The 20746-nt window shown below is 38.7% G+C and overlaps 1 protein-coding gene and 1 pseudogene across 1 annotated transcript in view; one reads left to right on the top strand and one right to left on the bottom strand.

Moving 5' to 3' along the window:
- The window catches only part of Evi5 (ecotropic viral integration site 5), a 156796-nt gene that overhangs the window by 17833 nt on the left and 118217 nt on the right, over positions 1-20746 (bottom strand). The gene's annotated exons all lie outside the window — the stretch shown is intronic.
- LOC105987163 lies at positions 305-1161 on the top strand (annotated as a pseudogene).

Raw genomic sequence — 20746 nt, forward strand, 5'->3', positions numbered from 1 at the left:
AAAAAAAAAAAAAAAAAAATTTCAACAAGAACTTTATGTTTATTTTGGGTCCAGTCGTGGGGCCTGAACTCTGGGCCTGGGCGCTGTCCCTCTTCAACTCAAGGCTAGCGCTCTACCACTTGAGCCACAGCGCCACTTCCGGCTTTTTTCTTTTTACTTATGTGGTGCTGAGGAACCCAGGGCCTCATGCATGCAAGGCAAGTGCTCTACCACTGAGCCACCTTCCCAGCCCCGAACTTTATGTTTTATATATTCCTATCTTCATAGGTTAAAAGCTATGCCTCTAAAAGCGTGCACCAGTCCCGCGGATCTGTGTCTTGCTTCAACAGTGTTTGGACGGAACAGACCCCGGGACTCCTCCTTTCCACCACCAACTGCCTCTCCACTCACCACCTCTGACCCTTATCTTCTCGCCCGTCGCCTGCTTCCAGGACCAACCAACGCTGTTTTTTTTCTGTGGTTAGCTCTGTATTGACGACCAGCCATGACCTCTCAGATTCGTCAGAATTACTCCACCGAGGTGGAGGCTGCCGTCAACCGCCTGGTCAACTAGCATCTGCAGGCTCCTACACCTACCTCTCTCTGGGCTACTATTTCGATCGCGACGATGTGACCCTAGAGGGTGTGGGCCATTTCTTCTGCGAGTTGGCTGAGGAGAAGCATGAGGGCGCCTAGCACCTCCTGAAGATGGAGAACCAGGATGTGCAGAAACCTTCTCAGGATGAGTGGGGTAAAACCGTGGAAGCCATGGAAGCCGCCCTGGCCCTGGAGAAGAGCCTGAACCAAGCCATTGTGGATCTTCATGCCTTGGGCTCTGCTCACACAGACCCCCGTCTCTGTAACTTCCTGGAGAACCACTTCCTGGATGAAGAGGTGAAGCTCATCAAGAAGATGGGCGACCACTTAACCAACCTCCGCAGGCTGGCGGCCCCTCAGGCCCAGCTGGGCGAGGATCTTTTCGAACGCCTCACCCTCAAACACGACTAGAAAACTCCAGAGTCCAGCAGCCTGTGAGGGGCCATCTCTGCCTCACCAGATATCAGGGTTTCCGCCCGAGCTTCTGCCTCTAGCCATTGGGAAACTTCCTAACTAACCATCCTGGAGCCCTTCCCAAGCCTTGGACCAAATGAAAATAAAGCTTTTTGCAGCAAAAAAAAAAAAGTTATGCCTCTAATGTAGGATATTTTGATCATACCCCTGTTTAAATTTAACTTGCCACATCAGGCCAGGTATAGAATTTTTTATTTGTGAAATCATGCTAGTTTCAGTTTCATATTTAGAGCACTGTCATTCATATTTAGAACTGTCCAATCTATACCATGGTGTCCATAACAAGAAGCTACATTCTACAACTTCCAACAAAAGTTTTGAAAGTCACAATATCTGAGCAACTACTAAACCAGGCAATTGCTGCAAAGCAGATGTGATAATTTTCTGTTTGGTTTAGATTATTAACCAGATCCTACCTACTGTATCCTCTGATGTAACCTAATAGGAGATATAGGACACAGGTAACAACCACAAAATATTCTGTAAAATGCTACAGAGCAACTATAACTCAGCATACTCTAAAATTATATTCTGGGGATAAGGGGAAGAACTCATTAATTGGCATGTGCAATGTATGTATATGTATATATGTATGTGTATATGTATTTATATGTATATGTGTATGCATGTACATATATAATATAAAATGAAGTCCTAATCAGTATCATTTAGTTACAAACCAAACTTGTCTAATCCAAAAAGATCCGAAGTCTAAAACTTTGAGCGTTCTAACACGATGCCACACATGAAAAATTCTACCACTGACCTTGTTACCTTGTATAAGGGACACTCAACTTGTATCTGAGCAGAAAAGCTCATCTGTTAGCCATGTAACATGAGAATGGCCTCTGACATAGGAATGACCCAGGCAGAGCCTATCCAATCATGGTTAATGACAACCTAAGCTTGAATCGAACATTCTTGAAGCACATTCTACTTCTTGGCTTTTCAGTTATGAGGCACTAATCCTATTTAAGCCAGTTCAAACTGGATTTTCTGTTATCTAATAAAAAGTATACAACCCAAATATTATAAAAATATGGCTAAGTACATGAATGTGTAATATAAACTTTGTAACCTAGTAAATACTTGAAAACACTGATTCTTGAACATGGTTGTAGAGTGGTAACACTGGGAAAAAAAATATATAGATTAAAAAACTCATTCCTGACCTAGTGAGTTAATTCTAATTATATTTGAATAGGACTTAAAAATCACTACACTTTGAAACAACACCAGGAGTAACCTAATATAGCCAGTGTATAGAAAACTATGTTGGAAATGCACTAGTTTCAGCTACCTTTGTGGAATGATAATTTTAAAACAATAATTCAAAATTCTATGTATCATTAACATACATAAGATATCCCAACTATTAAATTCCTGATAATCATGTTTCCTAAGTACCTCAAATATTATCCCAGTTTAATTTAACTAAAGCCTTTCGTATATTTGACATATAACATAATTATTTCAAATTACCACCACTGTGGTAAATGTGGCAATGACCAAGATTCATAAACTTATTCACCAAGAGTCTCCACATTGCCTGAGTGAATATATTTGAAAACAAAAATAGAGGAAAACTGTCAAGAGCCCTTAATTTAATTTCTTTCAATTCTGCTATCAGTTTCACTTCATATTATTTCCATGTTAGTTTCAGCTGGTCAGTTCCCTGTCTATAGAAGTTGTTTTAATTTTGAACTCTCATCCTTTTCTCAGTTAACCCAGCTCTCAAGAAGAAATTATTCTTTTCAAGTTTGGTAATCTGTGATGAGGAACTAAATAAAATGTTTAGGATCTGAGAAAATTCCATGTGACCTCTATGATTAAGAACTGAGAATTGTTCTACAGAACGAAGAAAAAGCTTTGGCTCTTTAGGAAAATCCTTCTTTAAACACCAAAAGTCATCAATATCTGTTAAGACCTATGACAACAAATGCAAAATAGTCTAATTCTGTAACAAATTTATTTAGGTAATAGATTCATAAAGTGAAGTGAAACAAAAGTTATGTTTTCTAGAACAACATGCTAATATATAGAGAGGGATACCTCGCTAAGAGCAATGGTTAAGGTGTTCAAGTACCCAGGCTGCTTCTTTGTTTTTCTTTTTCTTTTTTTTGGTCGTGGGGTTTGAACTTTGGGTTTGAGCACTGTCCCTCAGCTCTTCAGCTCAAGGAGAGCACTCTACCACTTGAGCCACAATGCCACTTCCGGTTTTCTAGTACTTTATTGGAGGTAAGAGTCTCATGGACTTTCCTGACAAGGCTGGCTTTGAACCGAGATCCTCAGAACTCAGCCTCCTGAGTAGCTGGGATTATAGGCATGAGCCACTGGCGCCAGGCTGTTTCTTTTCTTTTTTTTTTAAAGAAGTTTATTTATTTATTTTTGACGGTCTGGGGGCCTGAACTCTGGGCCTGGGCGCTGTCCCTCTGCTCTTCAACTCAAGGCTAGAGCCACAGTGCCACTTCCAGCTTTGTTTTGTTTTGCTTATGTGGTGCTGAGGAATTGAACCCAGGGCTTCATGCATGAGAGGCAAGCACTCTACCACTGAGCCAATTTCTCAGCCCCCGGCTGTTTCTTTCTTAAGACATGCACATGAACGTATTTTATGACCCCAATCTTAAGGAGCCATAATCAGAAGAAGTTGAGAAAGAGACAAAATGTGCCCAGGATGTGTCACACCACATATTCTGTTCCACTCTGTTCCATTTGATGGAAAACTCAACCTGTGGTCCACAGTAAAACAGAAAATGGGTATGGGTATGTATTTGTATAGTACGTATGAGGTCAGCAAAGAAAGTAAACTTTTTTTTGGGGGGAGAGGGGTCCTGGGGCATGAACTCTGGGCCTGGGTGAAGTCTCTGAGTTCTTCAGTTCAAGGCTAGTGTTCTACCACTTTGAGCCACAGTGCCACCTCTGGTTTTCTGGTGGTTAACTGAAGTTATGGACTTTCCTGCCTAGGCTGACTTTGAACCGTGATCTTCAGATCTCAGCCTCCTGAAAAGCTAGGATTATAGGCCACTGGTGCCTGGCAAAGTAGACATTTTCTCAAGAGGTATCTTCACCTATATCTACTGGACTCTAGCATGCCATTTAAAAAGTTCAAGTATGAGCTGGGTGCCAGTGGCTCACACCTGTAATCTCAGGAGGCTGAGATCGAGGATCAAGGTTCAAAGCCAGCCTGGGCAGGAAAGGCTGTGAGACTCTTATCTCCAATAAACCACCAGAAAACCAGATGTGGTATGGCAGCTCAAGTGGTAGAGCTCTCACCTTGAGCTAAAGAGCTGAGGGACAGTGCCCAGGCCCAAAGTTCAAGCCCCTTGAACAACCAAAAAAAAAAAAAGAAGAAGTCCAAGTATGACAAGGATGGTTCATGCCTATAATCCTAGCTACTCAGGAGGCTGATATCTAAAGAGTACATACAGTTCAAAGCCAGCTAGGGCAGGAATGTCCATGAGACTCTTATCTCCAATTAAGAAGTGAGAAGTGGTAGAGCACTAGCTGTGAGTGAAAAAGAGTGAGCAAGAAGAGTGGAGGCCTTGAGTTCAAGCCCTAGTACAAGCACCAAAAAAGTGAAAAGAGAGGAACACACACGAACACACAAGAACACACACACACAAAGTTCTCTCTGTAAGTTCTAAACAGCATGGTTGTACTTATTAGTACAGCAAAACCCAAACAAATATGACATAAAATTGCTTTAAACAAGTGCTTGCCAGAAATGACTTATAGTGTATATATTACTAAAAAATACTTTTACCGAGGTAAAAGATGTACAAGGAACCTCAGACTTGTTGAAATGCCCAGATTTGTCAGGCTTATTTTTTAAGGACATGCCTAAAAGGGTATTCTTTTTCTTTCTTTTTTTGCCAGTCCTGGGGCTTGAACTCAGGGCCTGGCTATTGTCCCTGGACCTCTTTGTGCTCAAGGATAACACTCTACCACTTGAGCCATGCCACAGAGTAAAAGGCCATTCTTGTTTATCTTTTCAGGGCTGGTTATAACTTACCCTTTCTTGCTACAGGAAGGACACTTCCTTAGACAGGAAGATAGCTGATTTTAAAAATTGTGTTTCAAGCAACAGGTTTTTGGTTTTTTTTTTTAATATGCTACATAATCAAGCTTTCGCTGTGAGAATTATATTTAGATGCAACAGCAGAGGCAGCAGAAGGCCCTTGACCAGAAGATAGATACAACAGAATCTAATATTTTATTTATATCTAATTAAATTTCCCTACCTTTTTAGTTTTTAATTTTTTTTTTTAAAACTCAGGGAACTATCTCTGAGCTTTTGGGATCAAGGATAGCACTCTACCACTTTGAGTCATAGCACCATTTCTGGCTTTTTGGTAGTTAATTGGAGATAAGAGTCTCATAGACTTTCTTAACCCAAGCTGGCTTCAAATCACAATCTTCAGATATCCTCAGATCTCAGCTTCCTGGGTAACTAGGATTATAAGTGTGAGCCACTAGCACTCAGCTTAATTTTCCAATATTTAAATATATAGAAGAGCTGACTCCTATATGTTTCTTCAGCTATATTTACCAGTTAATATTTTGCCACACTCAGGTGGTAGAGCACTAGCCTTGAGCTGAAGAGCTGAGGGATAGTACCCAGGCCCAGAGTTCACGACCGGACCCCCCAAAAAAAACAAAAAAAAATATTTTGCCACATTAGCATTCTTTCTCTCTAAAGGTATGTATTTGCATACATATCAACTTTTTGATCAAAAAGTTTGAACATCTGAACACAAACTGCTGACATTCTTACATGGCATGAATCACGTAAGAAAAAAGGACTACATAACTAACCAAATGCCATTATATCTAAAAGAACAGTAATGACACCAGTATCACTGAGTATAGTTCCTATTTAAATTTCTCCAAAAGAACTCAAAAATCTTTCATTATTGTATAGAACTAACCAAGGTTTATGTTTACATCTGGCTACTACGCTACTACTCTACCTCTTTAGTCCCCCCCCCCTTTTTTTTTTTGGGTCCGGTCGTGGGGCCTGAACTCTGGGCCTGGGCCCTGTCCCTCAGCTCCAGCTCAAGGCTAGTGCTTGAGCCACAGTGCCACTTCTGGCTTTTTTCTTTTTGCTTATGTGGTGCTCAGGAATCGAACCCAGGACCTCTGGCATGCAAAGCAAGTGCTCTACCACTGAGCCACCTTCCCAGCCCTCTTTAGTCCCTTTTCATCCACAATAGTGCCTCTGCACTGTTATTTTCATAATATTGGTAACTTATTTTGGGGGTGGTACTTTGAACTCTGGACTTTGTGCAAGCACTCTACCACTTAAGCCATGCCTCTAACTTCTTTTGCTTTTTAGTTACTTTTTCAGATAGGGTCTTGAGCTTTTTAAGTGGGCGAGCCTAGAACAGCAATTACTATACCTATATCTCCCTCACATCGTGTGCCATAAGGCAGGACTTGAGATGAAGGTCTTACTAACTTTTCGGCAGGCAGGCCTTTAACTGCTGTCCTGATCTCCACCTCCTGAGTAGTTGGGATTACAGGTGTGAGCCTGGTATATACCACCATTAAACTTTTTTTTTTTTTTGGTTGGTCATGGGGCTTGAACTCTGGGCCCGGGTGCTGTTCCTCAGCTCTTTAGCTCAAGACTAGTGCTCTACCCCTTGAACTACAGCGCCACTTCTGGTTTTCTGGTGGTTAATTGGAGATAAAAGTCTCATGGTCTTTCCTGCCTGGGCTGGCTTTGAACCGTGATCCTCAGATCTCAGTCTCCTGAGTGGCTAGGATTACAGGTGTGAGCCACTGGCACCCAGCCCTTAACTTTTTTGAAGAGTTCAAATCCATAGGTTGTGTATTATCCAAGCTAAAAGAAAAAATTCCCAACAAAACAAAGCGCTGTTTCAATCCTTTTTCAAATCAAAGAAGCAACAAAGTAAAACAAATGTAATTTAAAGTTAATTCATTTACATTACATTTATACAAAAGGTTGGTGGAGGCGAAGGCTGGGTGTTATAAGCCTGTAATCCTAGCACTCAGGAGGGTGAGGCATGAGGATCCTAAGTCTGGTGCCAGTGTAGTCTAAACAGCCAGATTCTGACTCAAGAATACAAAACAAACAAAAGGTTAGATGGATCAAGGGAGAAAGTACAGTCATGAACAAAGAAACTTTTTATTTACTGAACTGCTGCCCCCGCCATGCATGGTAGAGAGGCATGGTTGAAAAGGAAAGGGGGGGAGCATAGAAACTTTTTGAGACCGGCTGGTCTCAAACTAGAGAGTCTCCTCCTCAGAGCATGTTTATCACATCTGGTAGAAAATTACCTAGTAAGTCAGACACATAAACCTTACAGGATAGCACTAGACAGCAACATTTAATCCTGTCAAATATGTATTTTTAGTGTTTATAACACTATTTTTGGTAAAAGATAAATACTAGAAATCACAAGGTTTTGTTTCTTATAAGAGACACCTCTGAGCCAGGCACTGGTGACTCATGCCTATAATCTTAGCTACTCAGGAGGCTGAGATCTGAGGATCACAGTTTGAAGCCAGCCAGTGCTGAAAAGCCCCCAGAAACTTTCATCTTGAATTAACCACCAAAAAAATGGAAGTGGTACTGTGGTTCAAAATGGTAGAGCACTAGCCTTGAACAAAAGCACTCAGGGACAGTGCCCAGGCCAAGTTCAAGTCTCATGACTGACAAAGAAAAAAAAGAAAGATGCTACCTATGACCTATGACTCTACCACTTGACTCACAGTGCCACTTCCAGTTTTTTGAGTGGTTTATTGGAGATAAGAGTCTCATAGACTTTCCTGCCCAGGCTGGTTCTGAAACAATCCTCAGATCTCAGCCTCTTTAGATGCAAGGATTACAGGTGTAAGCCACTGACGGCCTAGCCTAGGTTTAATTTTTTAATCATATGAAATTCAAAGAATTGATTCCATGGCTGGAGATGTAGCTCAGCGGCAGTGTGCTTGCTTACCATGCTCTGCTAAATTCCTAGCAACATAAAAACAAAACAAAACTAACACATTCTTTCCATGTTCAGTACATCACTTCAACCATACACAAAAACTCTTCAGTGACCTTTTTATGTATCTTTTTATATTTCCTAAGGAATATTTCTATTTCCCTCCATAGCTAAGGTACTGCAATGCCAGGCTGGTACACAGAATGGAAGAATACTAGCTCTGTTCTAGATTCACTTTGTATACTGTGTTCTTACACCAAGCACACATCAGGTAATACACTGGTAAGAAGCTATTACATTTGATCTGTCCAAAAATGCTGAGAAGTAATTTCCTTGTTATTTTTTAAATTTTTTTTGGGGGGTCCAGTCGTGGGGCCTGAACTCTGGGCCTGGGCACTGTCCCTCAGCTCTTCAGCTCAAGGAGAGCGCTCTACCACTTGAGCTATAGCGCCACTTCCGGCTTTTTTTTTCTTCTGCTTATGTGGTGCTGAGGAATCAAACCCAGGGCCTCATGCATGCAAGGCAAGTGCTCTACCACTGAGCCACCTTCCCAGCCCTTTTTTTCTTTTTTTTTTGCCTGTCATGTGGCTGTCCCTCAGCTCTTCAGCTCAAGGATAGTGCTCTACCACTTTAGCCACAGCACCACTTCCAGCTTTTTTCTTTTTGCTTATGTGGTGCTGAGGAATCAAACCCAGGGCTTCATGCATGCAAGGCAAGCACTCTACCACTGAGCCATCTTCCCAGTCCTCCCAGCCCATTTTATCATTGTTCTAACAACAACAAAAAATTCTACAGAATAGGTAGATGACCTTTAATTCTGGGAAAAGCATGGGGTTAGTCACACATACATACACACAAATCTTCTAAGAAATAGAGAGCTAGTACCACTCCCCTTTATCTTCTAGAAATTTGGTTTGCCTTCTGAAGGGTGGAATTCATGAGATTATCTCACAGGAAGATGCATCACCATTTCTGGTATGTAGGCATGCATGCATGTATGTATGTATATATGTATGAATGCATTATATGCAAGAGAATTAAATTCCAAGTAGGCCAAATGGGAGCTCTTACAAAGTATAAAGCATTTTTTCTTTTCCCTGTAAGGAATGAATTTTTAAAAGTATTTTTATTATCTGTAAATCGTTAAACAAAAGTTATCCTTCAAAAAAGCAGCTTATGAACACAATGAAGAATTAGGTCCAAAGGGCCTTTCTGATGTGAACATTTCATCTTTCTGTCATTCTATTATCAACTCCTGTTATTTCTCTAGACCTTCTTTCAGTTTTATTACAGTATAGACTGATTACTTCCTTACCCTGAGTCTTATTACCATTTCTTTTCTTTTTTCTCTTGTGCTAGTCCTGGGGCTTGAACTCAAGGCCTAAGAGAATCCTAGTTCTGTCCTTGATCTTTTTTCTTTTCTTTTTTTTTAACCTATTGGGTTTGAACTCAGGTTTTGGGTGCTTTCCCTGAGCATTTTTGCACAAGGTTAGTGCTCAACCACTTTGAACCACAGCTCCACCTCCAGTTTTTTTTTGTGGTTAATTGGAGATAAGAGTCTCATAGACTGTCCTGCTTGGGTTGGCTTCGAACCATAATTCTCAGAACTCAGCCTCCAGACTAGCTAGGATTTACAGGCGAGAGTTACAAAGCACCTAGCTCTCTAAGCTTTTCTGTTCAAAGTTAGCACCTACTGCTTGAGCCACAGCTCCACTTCCAACTTTTTGGTAGTTAAATGGAGAGAAGCATCTCACAGATTTTCCTGTCTGGGCTGTCTTCAAACCATGATTCAGGAGTCAGATTTCAGACTCCTGGGTAGCTAGGATTACAGGTACGAGCCACTAGTGCCTGGCTTGCTTGCTTGCTTTTTTTTTTTTTTTTGAGACTATATATTAAAACTCACTTAATAATATAAGTTGCTCTCAAAATGAGAGAGCATTCCCCAAAATGTGGTACATATATGTAATGGAATTTTACTCGTCCATTAGAAAGAGTATTATGTCAGTTGTAGAGAAATGAATGGGCCTAGAACAAATCATGTTAAGTGAGGTAGGCCAACCTTAGAGAGACAAATGAAGTGTGTTTTCTCTCATATGTGGAAGCTAGCTCTAAAATATAACTATACAAAGTAACAAATATAGGCTCTATGCATTTACAAATAGACTAAAGTAGGATACACTTAGGGGAAGAATTCAAAGGCATAACTGCCTTTTGTTGTTGTTGGTGCTTTTAGTTATGTTTTTGTAGTTGTCCTTTGGGGGCAAAAGGAGGACACAGAACAAATGCAGACACAGTATTCAGTATACACTATATATATATTAAAAAAACTATTGAACTGATGAGCAGGGACAGGAGGGGAAAGTAGGAGAAAGTAAAAGAAAGGTAACATTGTCCAAGAAGCACTGTGCTGATTGCCTGACTTACAGATTTGTAACCCTTTTGTAAAACTTCTTCATAACAACAATTTCTAAAAATAGAGATCTTCCTGGGTCAGCTCCTTGAGTAGCTTGGGATTACAAGCATACACTAAACCTGGCTCAGATGTGTATATTTTAAAAGTGTCACATGTATGAGTATTTGCATACATATGTATGTGTGTATACTATACATACAGTATTTAAGATTTGTAAATATTCCTAACACACATACTTACATATATTTTAGTATATATAAATACATATATATGTAGAATTAAGATATTAATTGTCCAAAATTTCTTTTTTCCCCCATTGAACGTTCTCCTAAAAGATGTGAAATCATAGTGTAACCATTCTCTTAATGATTGTATATTTTTTAAAATACTGAAATTGGGTTTAATCAACAGCCCTAAAACAAACAAGCAAACAACCCCTCACTCACACCAAAATAAAATACTGTGTTAAAAATGCTGGATTTAGCAACAATGAGAAGTACAAGTTGTCATGTCGAAAACTAACTTTACAACTTGCGGGGGGGAGGGAGAAAGGGAAGGGATGGGAAGGGTAAACAAAGGAGGAGGCTACAATGCTTGATAAGAAATGTACTCACTATCTTGCCCATGTAATTGTAATCCCTCTGCTGTACAGTATTTTCACAATTAAAAAATAAAAATTATTGAAAAAATGCTGGATTTATATATTTATCTGAAGCAATTACATAAAGAACATAAAAGAAATCTAAAATAGAAAGAAATAATAAAAAGAAATAGAATTTATAAAATTACTAAAGGTTGGATCCAGGCCGTCATCCTAGTATCCTGGAGGTAAGGCAAGAAGGCTCTTGAGAACAGCTTGGGCTACACATAGCAAGATATTGTAACTGCCCCCCCCCATGTCTTTTTTGCCTTGTTTTTAAAATGTGTAACCACTGACTAGTATCATACTGGCCATTTTTTTTTTTTTTTAGATTAGAAGGACTTATTGGCTGCAAGAAGTACCATGCTTTTTTCTCCCTTTTTATCTAACACATCACCTAGTTTTCAACTGATACTAATTTTTAGGCAGTACTTTAGAATATGAGATAATTACTGGATATATCTTGACATTTTAATCCTGGCAAGTAAAATTAAAAACATCACTTACAAAGAGACTTCACACCCTTAAAGGAAAAAAAACAGAAACAATTAGTAATCTCTCTATGCTCTTTTCATAGAGATTTCAAAATAAATCTAAGGTTATACATAGGATGTGGGTTTTCTCTGGGAGTAGTATTACAGAAGGTTTGTGGTCTTAGAAGGGTCATGACACAATGCAAGTTGCTTAGTCTCAAACACAAGTGTAAAGCTTATACTTTACAAGTATTTTATATTATATCCACAGATACAAAAAAATAGCAAACTAAGGCATTAGGATTCACAAAGACTTAGTGAAATTTTCTCTTTTGCAAAAGTCAAAGCAGTCTATAAACTTCTTTACAAAAGCAACCTTTTTACTATTTTATGGGTTAGATGTCACCTTTCTGTCAGGGCGATATTATGAAACTAGGTAACGGTCACAGAGGCCACCATATCAACTTGCAGCACTGGCATAATTCCGAAGTCCTAATTTGTCATTTTCAATTCACGTATTAAAGCAAAATGTTTTAAGCAAATTGTAACTGCATATTAAATTACTATAGAAGAATCCCCAAGGATCTGAGTAAATCCATGACAGTTGATATGTAATCAGCCTGATTCATCAGCATAACCATACTGAAACATCAATAGCAACCACTGAACTTGAGTAAGTTATTACTGATTTGTACTCAGCACTAAGAAACATTAATCAGAACAGTAAATGTGGTAAGTGATAGCCTCTCTGTGACTTCAAGGTGACTCATTTGAAGCATCCAAAAACAAATCATACTCATACCATGTACTACTGATAGGTTTTCAAAAAAGTTTCCTGTAATTTAAAGCCATGGGCACAAAGGTATGAGCATTCTTTTTAGTAACCAAAAAAAATGAAAAGTATGTGTCAATATATTTTTTTAAATATGTTTGAAAAATATAGAAAAACAAGTTAGATTTCTTCCTATCATTTTTCAGTGCTGACACTGACTTACTGAAAGTGCTAGTAGTGCTTCTTACAGGTCCCAAGGTCTAAAATCTAGAAGTTCCTTTAAAATTATATTGAAATTGGAGATGAATTAAGTTTGTAATTAGTATTTAAAATTCTATATAATTCCATGGTTTCCTAGAAAATGGGAAATCACACAAACTACTTTTATATTTAAATATTTTTAGAAGAATTTTAGATTTGCAGAAAAAAAATGAGAAGGCAGTTTCCATGTACTCCAATGCTGTGTCCCCCAATACATCTGTTAGTTATAATTAAGGAACTAATACAATAAAACTAAAATCTACAGCTTTATTCAGATTTTCTTTTCGTTGCTATTGTTCTGTTGGGGGTTTTTTTGTTTGTTTGTTTGGGTCTGGTTGTGGGGCTTGAACTCTGGGCCTGGGCGCTGTCCCTCAGCAATTCAGCTCAAGGCTAGCACTCTATCACTTGAGCCATAGCGCCACTTTCGGCTTTTTTCTCTTTGCTTACGTGGTGCTAAGGAATCGAACCCAGGTCCTCATGCATGCAAGGCAAGCGCTCTACCACTGAGCCACCTTCCCAGCCCCAGTGTTTTGGGTTTTTTTTGGTTTTGTTTTAAAAACTGTCTCTATTTTTCTAGTCCAGGATTCTAGCCAAGGTACTATATTACATTTACTTAGGTTCCTTTTGGCTGGAGACAGTTTCTCAGATTTGGTTTGTTTTTCACATCCTTGATAATTTTGACATGGACTTGTCTTACAGAATGTATAACACCTAATGGGAATGAAATAGAACTTAGAAATAGGTTATTGGAAGGAAAATTACAGACGTAAAGGGTCACTTAATCAGTTATTTAAGACTTGATTATCTTGTTTAGGTAATGTTTGTCAGGTTTCTCCATCTGCAAAGCTCCTCTCTCTCCCTCTACTTTCCATACAGGGACCGTTTGGAGGAAGTCACTATGCACAGTCCATACTGAAAGCATGGAGACTCACACAGACATGAGTCTAGAAAAAATATTTAAAGCATGTCCTGTGGCTCACACCTGTAATCCTAGCTGCTCAGGAGGCTCGGATCTAAGGATCAAGATTCAAAGTTAGCCCATTCAGGAACAAAAGCCAATGAGACTTAAATTCTTTTGTATATTTATTATCATCTTTTTCATATTTATCCCTCTTTTTAATTTATTCAGTCATTATTTGTATTCATAAGGACTCATGAACATTAATTTTATAATGTGGGTTAAAAATCCTCTGCTTTGCTAGGTACTGGTGGCTCACACCTGTAATCCTAGCCACTAAGGAGGCTAGGAGGCCATTCAAAGCCAGCCTGGGCAGGAAAATTCCATGAGACTCTTATCTCCAATAAGCCACCAGAAAATTGGAAGTGGTGCTATGGCTCAAGTGGTAGAGCACTCGCCTTGAGCTGAACAGCTGAGGGACAGCACCCAGGCCCAGAGTTCAAGCCCCTCGACCAACAAATAACAACAACAACAGCAACAAAAATATTTTGAACAGATTTGACTAGATACTAAGCCAAGTAAAATAGTCAACATACCTAACTTCCTTTGTTGAAAATCTGTTTAAAAACTAGACACAATTACAAAATAAATATTTTCTCAGCTTAAAAGGACTTCAAGGTAAAAGCACTTTAAGAAAAACAATTGTTAAACAGTAAGTCAATTGCTCAACAACTAAACTTTCTTATGTGTGTTGAGGGATAATAAAAAACTTTGTTGGCTAAGACTTGGTATAAAATTACTGAGAAACTATTAAATTAGCTCAGGAAACTGGAAAGTACAAATTGACTAGAAAGCTTTAAGGTAAACGCAATCATTTACTAATCTCAGTATAATTTCACATATTTTAAAAAATATAATTTTAAAAGTTAATAGTAAAGACTTTATCATTTCCTTTCCATCTTCATCAAAACTTCATGCTGATCTGGGCACACTGATTTAAGCCTAGCTCCCTCACTATATGTCAGAACAGAATTGTGAGTGGGTGTTTTCTAAGCCAAGAAGGGTTGGGGTATTGCCCATCTGAGGCATCCCTAGAGGTTATCTGTTGGGCACATTAACAAAAGTGGGTGAATATTACTGGTACCAGGAAAGGAAACAAAGCTTGATTTCAGTAGACCTACACTGTTTTAAATGAAAAACTTTCCATTATTTATGACAAATTAGCACTAATTAGAGGATATGCTTGACACATAGAACTTGTAATATGGCTAGGACAAATCAATATACTTCTTTTAGGCTCTTCCTGGGGCCAGAACTCAGAGTTTGTTCATACAGCTTTTCTACCATTAAATTAAATGAAGAAAAAGACTTTTATGTTTTGTTCCTAATGCAGGTAAAATGTTTAGAATAGTAACTGGCACATAACCCACAAATCTGTGCAGAACTAAAGCTAGGACTCGATTTAAATGCATAATTTAGTCTGTTCTTCACATGGGGGCCTTTCAAGGAGAAAATGTTAATAGTCAAATTGCTATTTTAGGCAATAAACTGTTAATGCTCTTCAGCTCAAGGTAAGTGCTCTACCATTTGAACCACAGCACCACTTCCAGTTTTCTGGTGGTTTATTGGAGAAAGAGTCTTACAGAGGGGGGGCCGGGGAGAATGGTATGGGAAGGGAAAACAAAAGAGGAGGCTACAATGCTTGATAAGAAATGTACTCGTTATCTTGCCCATGTAATTGTAACTCCTCTCTCTGTACAGTATTTTCACAATTAAAAAAAAAAAAGGGTCTCACAGATTCAGCCAGCCGAGGCTGGCTTTGAACCGTGATCCTCAGATCTCAGCCTCTTGATTAGCTAGGATTACAGGCATGAGCCACTGGCACCTGACAATAAACATGTTTTTACCATATGGAGTACCTTCATTTTAGAAATATTAAGCTGAATAATGGTCTTTGCTCACAATGAGCTCGTTTCACAATGAACAGAAGAGCTAAACGAACTAAACAACTGCATGATGTAAGATGGTTGACAAGAGTAAGTGTGTGTATAACAGAGGGTATCAGAAGAGCAGACACATACAAAATCAGCTGGGCTTGCATTGACCACAACAGGTTAAACAAGCTGACAAGGAAGATCACAGGAAGATCACAACACTGAGTTAAAAGGTAAGAAAAATCCCGAAGACCCTTAACTAAGATGCTATGCTACAGAAATTATGCTGAGGAATGCAGTTAGAAAAGTAGACAACAGCCGGGCGCTGGTGGCTCACGCCTGTAATCCTAGCTACTCAGGAGGCTGAGATCTGAGGATCGCAGTTCAAAGCCAGCCCGGGCAGGAAGGACAGTGAGACTCCTATCTCCAATAAACCACCAGAAAACCAGAAGTGGCGCTGTAGCTCAAGCGGTAGAGCGCTCGCCCTGAGCTGAAGAGCTGAGGGACAGCGCCCAGGCCCAGAGTTCAAGCCCCACGACCGAAAAAAAAAAAAAAAAAAAAAGTAGACAACAGTCAAAGGAAGAAGGGTCTTGTGAGTAGAGCCAGAAGTTAAACTCTCTCTTGATATGGGAAGCAACAAAGATTTCAGCAATTAACAGTGAACTGGTAGCTAAAGCTAATTAATTAGTAAGCAGAGATATAGGAAGTAGTCAAAATACTATTTAAAAAAGAAAAAACTCCAAAAGCTACCATGATAATGTGCTCTAATACTAAAAGAAAAAAATCTATTTTAATCTGAAAAGAAAGCATTAAAGAGTGGCTTCTCATTTCTTTTTCTTTTTTCTTTTTTGGTGCTGGTAGTAAGGCTTTAATCTCAGGGCCCTGAACTCTTGGTTGGCTTTTCCAATGAAGTTCTATCACTTGAGCCATGTCTCTACTTCCAAGCTTCTCTTAGAACAAACACTTCTCTTAAATTCTTAAATTCTCTTCGATGTCTTAGTTTCCTCAACTGTAAGATGAGGATATTAAGAACATCTATGCCACAGGTTGTGTGAAGATAAAAGTAAATGAATCCTCCTGTATGGATTACAACATTGCCTGCATGTACTACAAGTTCAGCAGTGCCAACCATGGCTGTTTTTCTTATTCGTATTCAGGGAATTAAAGCTGTCAGTAGTTAGTGTATTTCCAAAGATGGCAAATAAAAAGTGAAAAGATTAGCTTTTACGGGAGACATAGAGAAGTTTGTCTTAAGTATGTATTACAGAAAGGCGACAAAGTAAAAACAATCCTCTTCCATTTTATTTTCAGGTAAGAATTCAGTAATGTCTCAAACTCCTGGTCTCAAGGGATCCTCTATCTAAGCCTCTCAAGCAGATGGGACTACAACTGTGAATAGCTAATCCAAGTAATAATTAATTGTAAGCTGTATGTATAATTTCTAGAAAAGGATCGATTCATTACTTAAAGACTATCTTTCATGAAACCCAAAGACTTCCAATACCTTGCAGGTTGGCTGTAACTTTTGAAAGCTTTTTACTATGCTGCAAGTAGCTTTTTTTTCTCAATAAAGGGTCTTGAACCCAGGACCTTGGGTATGGTAGGTAAGGGTGCTACCTCTGTGAGCTATACCCCAGTTCCTCCAAGTTTTACATAGGCTGGCCTCAAATTTGTGATCTTTGTATTTCTATTTCAGAGTAGCTAGGATTGATTGTAGGCATTTGCCACCATGCCCAGACGAAAGTGATTTTATTTTATATAAGGACACCTATGAAGGTGTGTTTTTTTTCCCCTGAAGAATAAGGAAAAAATACTATACATGCTTCTTTTTTCCCATTTAATTCTAGCAACTCTAAAAATTCTAAATTCTAAACAAATTTGGGATCCTCACTTCTGAATAAGTAAATCAAATACATTAAGTAGATTCTCAAGACAAGACAGCTCACAAGTGGTTTGACTCCAAAATCCATTCTTTAATACAAGAAAACAGTTTTGGGGACCACAAAATTATTTAGAATCCTAAAACTATCTTGTTGCTACTAACTAGATTTCTTGAAGCTCTTTATTCTGATTAGTTGAAGCTCTTTACTCTGATTAGGGCATATCATATCCAAGTAAAAATACACTCTCAAAAAATAAAACAACAAAATATAAATAAATATGAGACAACAGGTATATTAAACCTATTTTAAACATTATACAATGTATACATGTATAGAAATGTCATATAATACTCCATAAATAAATATTATATGCATCAGCTAAAAAATTAATTAAAAATGAAACAAGATATTAATGGTTTATACCTAAAATCCTAGGTACTGGGGATACATAGATTGGAAGGTTTATAGTTCAAGACTACCCTGTGTTGGCTGGGTACCAGTGGCTCACGCCCGTAATTCTAACTACTCAGGAGGCTGAGATCTGAGAACCGTGGTTCAAAGCCAGCCAGGGCAGGAAAGTCCGTGAAACTCTTATCTCTAATAAACCACTCAGAAAACTAGAAGTGGTGCAGTGGCTCAAGTGGTAGAGTGCTACCCTGGAGCTGAAGAGTTGAGGGACAGTGCACAAGCCCAGAGTTCAAGCCCCATAACCGACCAAAAAAAAAAAAAAAAAGACTACCCTGTGATACTCCCTGACAAAAACAAAAAAAAAAAAGATTGTTGTGAGATCCTACCTTAACTAATAGATAGGCACATGTCTATCATCTCTAACATTCAGGAAGCTGAAATCAGTAGGATTGCAGTTTCAGGTTGGCCAAGCCAAAAAAGTTTGTGAGTTCCTACCTATCTCAACCAAAACAAGGTAGGAGTGGTGGTGCATACCTGTCATCCTGCTACAACCAAAGTACAAAATAGGAGGATTGTAGGCTAGGCTAGAATGGCCAAAAAGTGAAACTGTATCTCACACAGAACCTGAGCAAAAAGATCTGTAGGTAGGTTCTAGCAGGAAAGTGACTCTCAATCAAGCACAAAGCTCTCAATTCCAAAACCTGGAGCTGGGAAGGTGGCTCAGTGGTAGAGTGCTTGCCATGTATGCGTGAGGCCCTGGGTTCAACTCCTCAGCACCACATACACAGAAAAAGCCGGAAGTGGCACCGTGGCTCAAGTAAGTGGTAGAGCTGAAGAGCTGAGAAGTAGTGCCCAGGCCCAGAGTTCAGGCCCCATGGCCAACAAAACAAACAAACAAACAAAAACTCAGTATCATCAAAAAAGAAAAAAAAGGAAGATATGACATATAAATTATGGCAAAAGTTGAAGGAGAGTAAAGTAGTTTAAAATGATTAAGAGGAAAACATTATTGACAAAGAAATTTGGGGCAGGGCTTTGATGGTGCACACTAGTAATCTCAGGACTCAGGAGGCAGAAGCAGGAGGAGCACAGGTTCAAGAACAGCTTGGAAGCCAGGTGCTGATGGTTCATGCTTGTGATCTTAGCTACTTAGGAGGCTGAGATCAGAAGATTACAATTTGAAGCCATAGAGGTAGGAAAGTCTGTGAGAGTCTTATCTCCAATTAACTACCAAGAAAGCCAGGAGTAGAGTTGTGGTTCAAATGATAGAGCCATAAAGGCTCAGGGATGTGTCCAGGTTCTGAATTTATGCCCTAGGACTGGAACAAAAATAAAATAAAATAAAATAAAATAAAGAGCAGCCTAGGCAAAATATTAACACCCTACTTCAAAACAAAACAATAAAAAGGTCTGGGGCTAAAAATAAATAAATAAATAAATAAAGGTCTGGGGCTAAATATTAGCAAATAAAGACAAAAAATGTTGCCAAATATGCTTTATCTGAGAAAGTAATAATCTTGAAGTAAGAAGATTACTAATAAAAATGTTGAAATAATATATAACTTCCATACATTTGATAGCACTGTGGAGTTTAACATCTTAATTTTATAGGTATGTAATCTGTTTCCAAATTAGCACTGTAGTAGAACACTGACAGAAATCACCAGTAATGTCTTTCTGTTTGAGAAGAGAGAAATGGAGCAGTTTTTAAAAACAGCTCCAGGAAAATGTTTAAAATCAGAAATGATTAAGTTTACTTAAGATACCAAGATAAAACATCTTTTTTCAAAGAAAGAGGCAGTATTATAAAGAACAGGTGTAGTTATGTCTGAAGAGTAACACATGAACTTTATGCAGACCCGAGGGTTTCAAGTTAACTGAAGACTCTGAAAAAAAATTGAAAAGGCTAGCCTTATAAGCATACTATACATACTATACATTATACATACTATAAACTATTATATTTTATATGAAGAATTATTATAATATTTTATATGAAGAATTACTTCGTCTAATATACTTTTCCTACCTAATATGTTTACAAATGTATAATTTTCATGATTTTAGAAAGCAGGCTTTATTTATATGAACAACAGACTACATAATAATGTAATTTATTAAGTGAAGAATCTTGAGAGAATTTGGTTTGTACGAAAAAGTTTTACTTGCAACAGATTAACATCATCTGAAAGGAGTTACTCAGATGAGATTTAAATACAATTATCTTTGACTAAGTTGAGTTCTCCCCCTAGTGGTACTAGAGAACAATAAAACAGTCCCACAACTAATAATCATCTAAAGTGTTAAGGATTTTTCTTTCTTTCTTTTTTTGAGACAGTGTCTCACTATGTATAGTCCAAGCTGTCCTCTTAACTTGTGTTCCTCCTACCTCTGCCTCCTGAGTGGAGGAATCACAGACATGCACCACCATGCCTGGCCTATTTATGGAATCTTAAAACTACATTAAATAAATGTTGAGCACTGAGGCATTTGCTAAAAATATCTTTACTAAATGAACTAACAGCAAGTTAGCCAAAGAGCATGTAGTCCTAAATCCTCAAAGAATAACTAAAATAACTCAAAAGTAGGAGCATAAGGTACAGAACACATAGCAGTTTCAAAAGATATAGTACAAAAGGCTATAATATTCTTCAAAATATTGAAACCTGCAGGAACAGGATAATCTGGAATATGCTGAACACAGTGAGCATGCAAAGTGGGCAAGTAACAGTTAAGAAACAAAATTAGGGGCTGGGAAGGTAGCTCAGTGGTAGAGCACTTGCCTTGCATGCATGAGGCCCTGGGTTCGATTCCTCAGCACCACATAACCAGAAAAAAAAGATGGAAGTGACGCTATGGCTCAAGTTGGGGAGTGCTTGCCTTGAGCTGAAGAGCTGAGGGACAGCGCCCAGGCCCAGAGTTCAGGCCCATGACCGGACCCCCCCAAAAAAAAGAAAGAAAAGAAAGAAACAAAATTAGGCTGGGCACCAGTGGCTCACACCTGTAATCCTAGCTACTCAGGAGGCTGAGATCTGAGGATCGCTGATCAAAGCCAGACGGGGCA

Source organism: Dipodomys ordii, unplaced genomic scaffold (assembly GCF_000151885.1).
Source record: "Dipodomys ordii isolate 6190 unplaced genomic scaffold, Dord_2.0 Scaffold39, whole genome shotgun sequence".
Classification (NCBI taxonomy): domain Eukaryota; kingdom Metazoa; phylum Chordata; class Mammalia; order Rodentia; family Heteromyidae; genus Dipodomys; species Dipodomys ordii.